Raw genomic sequence first — 14,619 nt, forward strand, 5'->3', positions numbered from 1 at the left:
GTGTGTGTGTGTGTGTGTGTGTGTGTGTGTGTGCTTGCAGGGTTGAGGCCATGTGTTGAAGAGTAATTAATCACAATTACCAGGCTGACTAATGCAGGTGTAACATCTAGAGGGAGAGACCATTTAACACAAGCAGCTACAGACAGGACCTGAGGAACACACATGGATTTACTGACACAACCAGCTACAGACAGGACCTGAGGAACACACATGGATTTACTGACACAACCAGCTACAGACAGGACCTGAGGAACACACATGGATTTACTGACACAACCAGCTACAGACAGGACATGAGGAACACACATGGGTTTACTGACAAAACCAGCTACAGACAGGACCTGAGGAACACACATGAATTTACTGACACAACCAGCTACAGACAGGACCTGAGGAACACACATGGATTTACTGACACAACCAGCTACAGACAGGACCTGAGGAACACAAATGGATTTACTGACACAAGCACAGATGTACTCTCTCTCGCGCTCTCTCCTTCATTTTGGAATATATTAATTTGTTGAGAACTGTTCAACTATTGTCTTTCTCTCTCTTTGAGTCAACTGCTCACAACATGTTATGCACTGCACTGCTAGCTAGCTGTAGATTATGCTTCCAGTACTAGATTCAGTCTCTGATCCTTTGATTGGGTGGACAACATGTCAGTTCATGCTACAAGAGCTCTGATAGGTTGGAGGACGTCCTCTGGAAGTTGTCATAATTACTGTGTAAGTCTAAGGAAGGGGGTCAGAACCATGAGCTTCTTAGGTTTTGTTTTGAAGTCAATGTACCCAGAGGAGGACGGAAACTAGCTGTCCTCTGGCTACACCATGGTGCTACCTTACAGAGTGCTGTTGAGGCTACTGTAGACCTTCATTGTAAATCAGTGTGTTTTAATCAATTATTGGGTCACATGATTATATTTAGTATATTTTTATCTAAAAAGAATAACTTTTTTAATGTTTCACTATTTCTATCTATATGAAATTCACTGAGGAGGACGGTCCTCCCCTTCCTCCTCTGAGAAGCCTTTACTGAAATTCACTGAGGAGGACGGTCCTCCCCTTCCTCCTCTGAAAAGCCTCTACTGAAATTCACTGAGGAGGACGGTCCTCCCCTTCCTCCTCTGAGAAGCCTCTACTGAAATTCACTGAGGAGGACGGTCCTCCCCTTCCTCCTCTGAGAAGCCTCTACTGAAATTCACTGAGGAGGACGGTCCTCCCCTTCCTCCTCTGAGCAGCCTCTACTGAAATTCACTGAGGAGGACGGTCCTCCCCTTCCTCCTCTGAGAAGCCTCTACTGAAATTCACTGAGGAGGACGGTCCTCCCCTTCTCCTCTGAGAAGCCTCTAACTGAAATTCACTGAGGAGGACGGTCCTCCCCTTCCTCCTCTGAGCAGACTCTAACTGAAATTCACTGAGGAGGACGGTCCTCCCCTTCCTCCTCTGAGCAGACTCTAACTGAAATTCACGCCAATGTGCATTATAGCAGTCCAACATATAGTGTTTGGTCACATATTCCAAGCACGCAATGATTACATCCAACTTTAGTTTGTTAAGTAGCATTAGTAGGTCAAAATAAAAACACTTAGGTGAAAAAATACTAATTTGTCTATGATTTATTGGTACAACATGAAATAAGTGCCTACATTAACAGCAATTTGCATATTAACTGTCAATGCTGTCAACCAAACGTTTGACTGGTACTGTGTATAGCCCTGACAATCTCATGTTGATAGGACATTACTGTCTTGAGAAATTTCAGTTCCTGTTTGTTCAGCTGTGTCATTCTGGTACCATCTTTGGAAAAGGCTTTGCCATTGACATGTGCATTATCTCCGGTGACCTTTTGACCCAGGAATTGGTAAAAGAATGATTATAATATCTCAGCAACAGTAAGACCTACAGACATCCAACAAAGCGTAGTGTTCTACTGTATCATTTAGTTCAGCTCTAAAAGCAATGCTTATTTTAACTCCCTAACACACACTACTGACTACATCCACTACTGTCTACATCCACTACTGACTACATCCACTACTGACTACATCCACTACTGACTAAATCCACTATTGACTACAACCACTACTGACTACATCCACTACTGACTACAACCAATACTGACAACATCCACTACTGACTATATCCACTACTGACTACAACCACTACTGACTACATCCACTACTGACTACATCCACCACTGACTACATCCACTACTGACTACATCCACTACTGACTACAACCACTACTGACTACATCCACTACTGACTACAACCAATACTGACAACATCCACTACTGACTACATTCACTACTGACTACATCCACTACTGACTACATCCACTACTGACTACATCCACCACTGACTACATCCACTACTGACTACAACATCTATTGACTACAACCACTACTGACTACAACCACTACTGACTACATCCACTACTGACTACAACATCTACTGACTACAGCCACTATTGACTACAACCACTACTGACTACAACCACTACTGACTACATCCACTACTGACTACAACCACTACTGACTACAACCACTACTGACTACATCCACTACTGACTACAACATCTACTGACTACAGCCACTACTGACTACACCCACTACTGACTACATCCACTACTGACTACAACCACTACTGACTACTGCCACTACTGACTACAACCACTACTGACTACAACCACTACTGACTACACACACTACTGACTACAGCCACTACTGACTACATCCACTACTGAATACAGCCACTACTGATTACAACCACTACTGACTACAACCACTACTGACTACAGCCACTACTGACTACAACCACTACTGACTACAACCACTACTGACTACATCCACTACTGACTACAACATCTACTGACTACAGCCACTACTGACTACACCCACTACTGACTACATCCACTACTGACTACAACCACTACTGACTACTGCCACTACTGACTACATCCACTACTGACTACAACCACTACTGACTACTGCCACTACTGACTACAACCACTACTGACTACAACCACTACTGACTACACACACTACTGACTACAGCCACTACTGACTACATCCACTACTGAATACAGCCACTACTGATTACAACCACTACTGACTACAACCACTACTGACTACAGCCACTACTGACTACAACCACTACTGACTACAACCACTACTGAATACAACCACTACTGACTACAACCGCTACTGACTACAGCCACTACTGACTACAACCACTACTAAATACAGCCACTACTGACTACAACCACTACTACATACAGCCACTACTGACTACAACCACTACTGACTACATCCACTACTGACTACAACCACTACTAAATACAGCCACTACTGACTACAACCACCACTGACTACAACCACTTCTGAATACAACCACAACTAACTACAACCACTACTGACTACAGCCACTACTGACTACATCCACTACTGACTACAACCACTACTGACTACAACCACTACTGACTACATACACTACTGACTACATCCACTACTGACTACAACCACTACTGACTACATCCACTACTGACTACAACCACTACTAAATACAGCCACTACTGACTACAACCACTACTGACTACAACCACTACTGAATACAGCCACTACTGATTACAACCACTGCTGACTACAACCACTACTGACTACAGCCACTACTGACTACAACCACTACTAAATACAGCCACTACTGACTACAACCACTACTGAATAGTGTCATTGAAACTATTATTTAAAAAATTGAATAATCAAATCATTTTAATAGTATAAAGTCCTTTACAGTGTATCAGGGAAACTCACATTCACCACTAATGTGTAGCTCTCACCTGGGTGACGCCACGGCGGACATTTTGATGTGTAGCTCTTACCTGGGTGATGATACGGCAGACATTTTGATGTGTAGCTCTTACCTGGGTGATGCCACGGCAGCCATTTTGATGTGTAGCTCTTACCTGGGTGATGATACGGCAGACATTTTGATGTGTAGCTCTTACCTGGGTGATGATACGGCAGACATTTTGATGTGTAGCTCTTACCTGGGTGATGCCACGGCAGCCATTTTGATGTGTAGCTCTTACCTGGGTGATGATACGGCAGACATTTTGATGTGTAGCCCTGACCTGGGTGATGTAAACGCAGTGGTGGAAAAAGTACCCAATTGTCATACTTGAGTAAAAGAAAAGATACCTGAATAGAAAAGGACCCAAGTAAAAGTGAAAGTCACCCAGTAAAAAACTACTTGAGTAAAAGTCTGAAAGTATTTGGTTAAAAATATACTGAAGTATCAAAAGTAAATGTAATTGCTAAAATATACTTAAAAGTAAAAGTACAAATAATTTCAAATGATTATATTAAGCCATATTGTTATTTGAATATACAGATAACCAAGGGCACAGTCCAACACTTAAAAACCAAACATTTATTTTCAGTGAGTCTGCCAGATTAGAGGCAGTAGGGATGACCAAGGATGTTCTCTTGATAAGTGCGTGAATTGGAGCATTTCCTGTCCTGCTAAGCATTCAAAATGTACTGTTGGGTGTCAGGGAAAATGTATGGAGTAAAAAGCACATTATTTTCTTTAGGAATGTAGTGATGTAAAAGTTGTCAAAAAATATATAGTAAAGTACAGATACCCAAAAAACTGCTTAAATAGTACTTTCAAGTATTTTTACTTAAGTACTTTACACCATTGATGCCACGACAGCCATTTTGATGTGTAGCCCTGACCTGGGTAATGCCACGACAGCCATTTTGATGTGTAGCCCTGATCCTGGTGATGCCACGGCAGCCATTATGCTGTGTAGATCTGACCTGGGTGATGCCACGGCAGCCATTATGCTGTGTAGATCTGACCTGGGTGATGTCACTGCAGTCATTTTTATGTGTAGAACTGGGTGATGCCATGGCAGCCATTTTGATGTGTAGACCTGGGTGATGCCACGGCAGCTAATTTAATGTGTTAGACCTGGGTGATGCCACGGCAGCCAATTTAATGTGTTAGACCTGGGTGATGCCACGGCAGCCAATTTAATGTGTTAGACCTGGGTGATGCCATGGCAGCCATTTTGATGTGTAGACCTGGGTGATGCCATGGCAGCCATTTTGATGTGTAGACCTGGGTGATGCCACGGCAGCCAATTTAATGTGTTAGACCTGGGTGATGCCACGGCAGACATTTTGATGTGTTAGACCTGGGTGATGCCACGGCAGACATTTTGATGTGTAGCCCTGACCTGGGTGATGCCACGGCAGACATTTTGATGTGTAGCCCTGACCTGGGTGATGCCACGGCAGACATTTTGATGTGTAGCTCAGATCTGGGTGATGCCACGGCAGCTAATTTAATGTGTTAGACCTGGGTGATGCCACGGCAGCCAATTTAATGTGTTAGACCTGGGTGATGCCACGGCAGCCATTTTGTGACAGATAGCTTCACCACATATCAACCATCACTGTGGAGAGGTGTTAGAAATCAGGGGGTTGGCCTGTCGCTTTAATTACTTCTAGGGTTGCAACATTCTGGTAACTTTCTTAAAATTCCTTAGTTTCCCAGAAATCCCAGTTGGAATATTCCTGGAATAAGAAAACAAATATCTGGAAATCTGGAGACCTGCAACCTGGATTGCTGGAAGTATGTTTTTTGGGAAAGTTACCAGTATTTTGCAACCCTAATTACAGTAATTCATTACATAGTGTCCAAGCAAAGTTTCTAGATGAACTACGTCCCATATCAACTATGTTTGGACAGAGGTCCTCATTCACAGTTACTCCAGAGCATCTATTAAATTAAACCGCTAGACTGTGCCTTGACAAAAAATACTTTCTATCAAAGTTAAATCAATTATGAACTTTGGCTGAGGCAATCGAGGCTTACCGTAACGAGAGGAGGGAAGAGAGGAGGAGCAGAGGAGGAGCAGAGGAGAGGGGAAACTAGTAGACGCGGAGAGGAAGAAGACAACGTCGGAATGAGAAAGACCCTGGCTCATCCCTCACTCTGGAAACCATACTAATGAACATCTAAATCCACCTTCGGCTAATTAACCAGGATACCCTGTGACATGGATAGAGGGAGAGAGGGAGAGGGAGAGGGAGAGGGAGGGAGAGGGAGAGGGAGAGAGAGAGAGAGAGAAAGAGAGAGAAAGAGAGAGAGAGCACTGCTACCCACTCACCTGAGTCAGTGTTAATTGCTGATCTTTCATCGAACTGCAAGGCCACTCCTTATCAGACACTTAGCATGGAATGCATACTAACATTTGTGTGTGTGTGTGTGAATGCGTTGGTGTTTGTGGGTGTAGTGTGTGGGTCAGAACATAAAAAAAAACGTTCTCTATTCCTCCCTGAAGACTACAACACAAAGGCTTCGCTAATCATTATTATATTCTGGACACGCATGCAGGCAAACACGCGCACACACACACACACACACTAGAGGATGTTTGGTATTCAGTAGTGTTCTCTGTTCCTCTGGCTCTTGTGTTTTTCTGACAGGTTGACCTTTCTCTATTTCCTGCAATACACACTGTATCATCACACACATACACACACACACACACACACACACACACACACACACACACACACACACACACACACACACACGCACACACACGCACACGCACACACATGCACGGACTCACACACGCACGCCACACATGAGCACAAACACGCGTACATGAAATGCTCTCACAAACGTTAATATATGCCTTCCTTGGCGCAACCCCCCAAAAAGCTAAACTATTACACAGCAATCAAAGCCATGAGGTGTGTAGGCAGAGCGTGATGCTCAGGCCACTGTGCTGCAACAGCTTACAGAGCTCCAGCAAGCCGCGAGATTACTTGATCATAACAGAGGGTTGTTTTGAACTATTTTGTTGTATGGTTTCCCCTAATCATATCCCGAAACTTAACCATGAGGGGTTAAAGCCTGAATTTAACTTCCGTCTACCCTCTTTTAAATTACAGAATTGGATGTGCAAGATTTTGTTCCAGCCCCACACTAATATACCTGGTTCAGCTAATCATGGCTGAAACCATTAACAGAGGTTGATGTGATACAGGAGTAGACCCAGCTCTACAGATCCAGGATCAGTCAATGTGAGGGGAGGAGGCTAGTTAAATGTTGACGTGATACAGGACTATGCCCAGCTCTACAGATCCAGGATCAGTCAATGTGAGGGGAGGAGGCTAGTTAAATGTTGACGTGATACAGGAGTATACCCAGCTCTACAGATCCAGGATCAGTCAATGTGAGGGGAGGAGGCTAGTTAAATGTTGACGTGATACAGGAGTAGACCCAGCTCTACAGATCCAGGATCAGTCAATGTGAGGGGAGGAGGCTAGTTAAATGTTGACGTGATACAGGAGTATACCCAGCTCTACAGATCCAGGATCAGTCAATGTGAGGGGAGGAGGCTAGTTAAATGTTGACGTGATACAGGAGTAGACCCAGCTCTACAGATCCAGGATCAGTCAATGTGAGGGGAGGAGGCTAGTTAAATGTTGACGTGATACAGGAGTATACCCAGCTCTACAGATCCAGGATCAGTCAATGTGAGGGGAGGAGGCTAGTTAAATGTTGACGTGATACAGGACTATGCCCAGCTCTACAGATCCAGGATCAGTCAATGTGAGGGGAGGAGGCTAGTTAAATGTTGACGTGATACAGGAGTATACCCAGCTCTACAGATCCAGGATCAGTCAATGTGAGGGGAGGAGGCTAGTTAAATGTTGACGTGATACAGGAGTATACCCAGCTCTACAGATCCAGGATCAGTTAATGTGAGGGGAGGAGGCTAGTTAAATGTTGACGTGATACAGGAGTATACCCAGCACTAAAGATCCAGGATCAGTCAATGTGAGGGGAGGAGGCTAGTTAAATGTTTATTTATGTATCTTGTTATTCCATATTGGGAGACAGTTTAATAAAACGGCTCCCTCCCTCCGTCCCTCCTTCCATAACATTAATGCAATGTGTGTAATAATGCTACCTATCTCTTCAGCAACACCACAGAGCTATAGGGAGATGGGGGGGAGAGAGAGAGAGACACAGAGAGAGACATAGAGACATAGAGAGAGACATAAAGAGAGACAGAGCAAGAGACAGAGAGACATAGAGAGAGACATAGAGAGAAAGACAGACATAGAGAGAGACATAGAGAGAGAGAGAGAGAGAGAGAGAGAGACAGAGACAGAGACAGAGAAACATAGAGAGAGACATAGAGAGAGAGACAGAGAGACATAGAGAGAGAGACATAGAGACATAGAAAGAGAGACAGAGACATAGAAAGAGAGACATACAGAGACATACAGAGACATAGAGAGAGACAGAGAGAGAGAGATAGAGACATAGAGAGAGAGAGCTAGAGAGACATAGAGAGAGACATAGAGACATAGAGAGACAGAGAGACATAGAGAGAGACATAGAGAGAGACAGAGAGAGAGAGAGAGTGGGGGGAGAGAGACATAGAAAGAGACATAGAGAGAGACATAGGGACATAGAGAGACATAAAGAGACAGACAGAGAGACAGAGAGACATAGAGAGACATAGAGAGAGACACAGAGAGAGACAGAGAAACATAGAGAGAGACATAGAGAGAGACAGAGAAACATAGAGTGAGACATAGAGTGAGACATAGAGACATAGAGAGAGAGACATAGAGAGACATAGAGAGAGACAGAGAGACATAGAGAGAGAGGCATGTGAGAGACAGAGAGAGAAATAGAGACATAGAGAGACATAGAGACATAGAGAGGGAGACAGAGAGACAGAGAGACATTGAGAGACAGAGAGACAGAGAGAGACATAGAGAGACAGAGAGAGACACAGAGAGAGAGACATGGAGAGACAGAGAGATACATAGAGACATAGAGAGACAGACATAGAGACATAGAGAGAGAGACATAGAGAGACAGAGAGACAGAGTGACATAGAGAGATGGTGGCTGAATTTCAACTTAATGATGAACTGAAGACAATAGGTTTGTTGTTGTATTTTTGTAATTCTCCTGTTTCATGCTGCAGTTCCATAACTGGTCAGTAGAGTGTGGTAGAGCGTAGCAGAAACACCAACGTGAAAGACCCATCAGAGCAAGGAGCTCCCAGCCTTGTCTACCTGCCTCACTGAAAATCATGTGAATTATATACCAGCTAATCAGACTGAGATTCTATCCTAAATAGCTCACTATTCCCTACATATTGCACTACTTTTGACCAGAGCCCAATGGGCCCAGGTCAAAAGTAGTGCACTATAAATTGAATATGGTGTCATTTGGGATGAAGCCTGAATATTACTGGTAGAATTGGCTTGAAATCGCTGACCAGGCTGGATGTGCTGCTCAGTCATTAGGATAAATATCAATGAAAACATATATTGTACAATTAAATGGACTGATCAAATGGATAATACACAGAGAGAGAGAGAGAAAGAGAGAGAGAGAGAGAGAAAGAGAGAGAGAGAGAGAGAGAGAGTGAGAGAGAGTGAGAGAGTGAGAGAGAGAGAGAGAGAGAGAGGGAGACAGAGAGAGAGAAAGAGAGAGGACAGAGAGAGTGAAAGAGAGAGAGGGGGGAGAGAGAAAGAGAGAGAGGGGGGAGAGAGAAAGAGAGAGAGGGGAGAGAGAGAGAGAGAGAGGGGGAGAGAGAGAGAGAGAGAGAGAGAGAGAGAGAGAGAGAGAGAGAGAGAGAGAGAGAGAGAGAGAGAGAGAAAGAGAAAGAGAAAGAGAAAGAGCGAGAGAGAGGACGGAGAGAGAGAGCACTGCAACCCACTCACCTGAACCACTGCCAAGATAGGGAGAAAGAGAAAGAGGGAGCGAGAGATAACTTTGGCAATGTAAACATATGTTTGCCATGCCAATAAAGCCCCTTAAATTGAATTGATATGATATATATTGTATAGTAATCAGATGGCAGCCTGGGCAGTCAATGACATGACATGGTTGATGCAAAGCAATGTCTGCAGTGTAGTCATCCCTCAACAGAACCATAGTCATGTTCCTGTCACATGGCGATGACGCGGTCACGTGTACCTCTGCCACTTTACCTTACTGTCAGACACTCAGTCACTGCCAGACAGAGAAGTCCGTATCAACAACAGGAAGAGCCCCAGAGACAGGTGGATGCAGTGATTATCTGTATCAACAACAGGAAGAGCCCCAGAGACAGGTGGATCCAGTGATTCTCTGTATCAACAACAGGAAGAGCCCCAGAGACAGGTGGATCCAGTGATTCTCTGTATCAACAACAGGAAGAGCCCCAGAGACAGGTGGATGCAGTGATTCAATGTATCAACGATGGCAACTTCAAACATTCATGGTAAGAGAAGAGACACAATGCGCACACAGTATCATCTTGTGTTAAACGTGTGTCATGCTCTTCATCTTTAAAGCCACACTCCTTCTTTTGTTCATAGCCTCAGAGAGTTACCACAGTTAATTAATGACCAACAAGATCTTATGAAGTTGTGAAACTGACTTGCCACTCTGATGCCATGGGGGATAAACGTTGATTTTTAACGGTTAAGTTTAGACATTCATTCTGAATGGTTCAGGTAAGGCTGTATATGATGGGCAACCTGAGCATACACAAATAAGTGTATAGTTTCCACATGAAACCATGTTCATATCCTAAAAGTCTATATTTTGGAGTGCAGGCCTCATTTTACCAGTAGGAAATTGAATGTTTGCCATTACAGAGTAGCTGGCCAAGTTTAAACAAGGCATTTTAGTCATATGTCAAGGCTTTCAGAAAGGGCCCAGTGTTAGTTATGAAGATGAGATGTTAAGGAAGTGATACAGACCAAATTGAAGTGTTGTGAGTTTTGTTTGCGTGTTCTACAGTCTTGTAAAGATGAAAGCCCCACAAACAATGCTGAGTTCATCCAGAAAAGTGGATTGGCAATATAGGCACATGTATTTTTCCATTTGCATATTTTGTTAAAATATTTATTGTATTTACATTCAACTGATAAAGGTTAATTTGGATAAATATTGATATATATTAAAAATGACATGGTAGGGTGTGGTGCCTGGCCTTACAGATTATGCAATCTTAAAATACTATGCCTTCTGTTGACCTTTTCAAAACATTCCAAATTACAATAAAAGTGTTCAAGAAACCTGCAGCATTTGAATGTATATTTCAGAGTCTATAACATCCATAACGGTAAACTTTGGAAAATTACAATATTTTCAAAATGACAGTTTTTGTGTTCAGCCAAGCCTTTTCTTCAAAATGGCAATCCATGATTTGACCTACGACTTACAAATTCAGTCTTTTCCTAATATGTTTTCAGTCTCCTCAAGAAGCTTGTCCACAACAACATCCATAACACTTCATATTTTCTATATTTCTCTAACATGCCAATACTTAGACGTCCACTTTTTGGGGGGTTACACTCCGGGTACTATAGACACATACAACAAAAGTTTAGTTTGGTTTCACGCTCTGAAATAGTGAAAATGATAATGCCCTTTTGTGTAAGAGCTGTTTGGAATAAAAACCTGTTCAGGTGGTTCACAATCTGATCTGACCAATGACAGTTCATCTGAGGAAGGGGGTGTGCTGTAGACCATAATATCAGCCAATCAGGGATGTGTATGCAAATACCTTCCAAAACAATGTCCTAACGCCCACACCATCAGACTGAGCATTTCAATGGCCAGAAGAGTCTTGGGGAAATAAATGATTGTTTTCATTAAATAAACACAAACACTGATTTATTAGACATAAAATGATGATACAAAATAAAAAGGCTGCATGAGCCTTCAAACAGAAAAAACCAACCAAGTGATTAGCAGTGGGTTGAACCTGCGAGTCTCTGAGTGATGCTCATCGTCCTGCGGACCTGGACTGACGTCAAACATCACCAGGGATTTGGTTTGACCTGTAATGGCACCAACTATTATCAGTGTCGTATCAAATGATGACAAGGTCTGTAGACATTTGGCCATTTTTACTGTGATTGTCTGTAAATTAGTATGTATTTAACTGTTTCAAAGTCAGGGTTAAATGCAAACGTCTTCTGTCTACTGAAGCACTAGAACCTGCTAAACCTCATTTTTTTTGTCTCCTACAACCTACGCAGAAAGGTTAATCTGATAAATGCTCTCTGCTGGTAGGTTGACAACATTCCATGGAGTATTTTAGGTTATCATCGTTGGCATGTTCACCGAGTGTCACAGGTTCAATCTCAGTGCTGAGGGCTCTTTTTTTAAAGACTTTCACGAAACCTTAACCCTAAACTTAACCTCCCAGAATGACTGGCTAAAATGAACAGTTGCCTGAACTTCTGTTTAAACCCTCTCCCAAACCTTAGCCTGAAACTATGTTAATCCCCCCGTAGAGAACAGTCTGATTCTTAACCTGTTGGGGCTAGGGGGCAGTATTTGCACGGCCGGATAAAAAACGTACCCGATTTAATCTGGTTACTACTCCTGCCCAGTAACTAGAATATGCATATAATTATTGGCTTTTGATAGAAAACACCCTAAAGTTTCTAAAACTGTTTGAATGGTGTCTGTGAGTATAACAGAACTCATTTGGCAGGCCAAAACCTGAGAAGATTCCTTACAGGAAGTGGCCTGTCTGACCATTTCTTGCCCTCCTTGATCATCTCTAACAAATACAGGGGATCTCTGGCATGACGTGACACTTCCTACGGCTCCCATGGGCTCTCAGAAGGCGGGAAAAAGCTGAACGATGTAATTCCATCCCCAGGCTGAAACACATTAGCACGTTTGGCAAGTGCTCTATCAGAGGGCCATTAGACTGAGGCTCGTGCATGAGGGGATAGCATGCTTTTACTTTCACTCTCTTTGTAATAAAAAACGATTTCCCGGTCGGAATATTATCGCTTTTTTACGAGAAAAATGGCATAAAAATTGATTTTAAACAGGGCTTGACATGCTTCGAAGTACGGTAATGGAATATTTAGAATTTTTTTGTCACGAAATGCCCCATGCTCGTCACCCTTATTTACCCTTTCGGATAGTGTCTTGAACGCACGAACAAAACGCCGCTATTTGGATATAACAATGGATTATTTGGGACCAAACCAACATTTGTTATTGAAGTAGAAGTCCTGGGAGAGCATTCTGATGAAGAACAGCAAAGGTAATAACATTTTTCTTAGAGTAAATCTGACTTTGGTGAGTGCTAAACTTGCTGGGTGTCTAAATAGCTAGCCCTGTGATGCCGGGCTATCTACTGAGTATATTGCAAAATGTGCTTTCACCGAAAAGCTATTTTAAAATCGGACATAGCGAGTGCATAGAGGAGTTCTGTATCTATAATTCTTAAAATAATTGTTATGTTTTTTGTGAACGTTTATCGTGAGTAATTTAGTAAATTCACCGGCAGTGTTCGGTGGGAATGCTAGTCACATGCTAGTCACATGCTAATGTAAAATGCTGGTTTTTGATATAAATATGAACTTGATTGAACAAAACATGCATGTATTGTATAACATAATGTCCTAGGGTTGTCATCTGATGAAGATCATCAAAGGTTAGTGCTGCATTTAGCTGTGGTTTGGGTTTATGTGACATTATATGCTAGCTTGAAAAATGGGTGTCTGATTATTTCTGGCTGGGTACTCTGCTGACATAATCTAATGTTTTGCTTTCATTGTAAAGCCTTTTTGAAATCGGTCAGAATATTATCGCTTTTTCATGAGAAAAATGGCATAAAAATAGATTTTAAACAGCGGTTGACATGCTTCGAAGTACGGTAATGGAATATTTAGAAATCTTTTGTCATGAAATGCGCCATGCTCGTGACCCTTATTTACACTTCGGATAGTGTCTTGAACGCACGAACAAAACGCCGCTATTTGGATATAACTGTGTAGCGTGGTTCGTTCTGCGTTGTGTATTTTTATTTAGGACACTGCCACAACTGGAATTCTGTTGGTAGAATCATTTTTATTCGACCTGCACACGAAGAGACAACACACAATATGTTAGCCCTCGGTGCAGTCACAGCTCTCGGGCACCTTGCTAGCTGAAGGTCCGGCAAAAGAGCGGGAACTGCATACATACATTCAATGCCCAACAGCACACTATACAATACAATTAAAATGGTATACAACATATTCGGAACAAAATAAAAGACATACCTGCACACGAAGAGACAACACACAATATGTTAGCCCTCGGTGCAGTCACAGCTCTCGGGCACCTGCGTGAGCACATAGCAACTCACTCAAACACGGTCCCAAATACTCCCAAGTTACAATAGGTACCCTAATTAGCGAGCTTGGTGAAAGTTGTTAACATAAATCTTTATAATTGTTCACATTGTAACAAAACCTATAGTTGCGTAACAGCACTTTATGTAACTTTACCACAGTTTTATATTGCCAAATTACGGCGCCAAGGACAACATACCTTGCTAGCTGAAGGTCTGGCAAAAGAGAACGATAAAAGGGTACGTAAGTACGGATAACCCGCGATGGACCAAACCAAAATATACAAACTTTTACAATTAGGTGTATTTACAATATAGATATCAAAAAATGTTTGTACACTGAAAAATAACATTAACTATGCTGCTGTAATTAAATAAAGAAAACACATTGAATTATTATTATTGTTATTAACTTATTAACA

This window comes from Salmo salar, chromosome ssa04 (assembly GCF_905237065.1).
Source record: "Salmo salar chromosome ssa04, Ssal_v3.1, whole genome shotgun sequence".
NCBI lineage: Eukaryota > Metazoa > Chordata > Actinopteri > Salmoniformes > Salmonidae > Salmo > Salmo salar.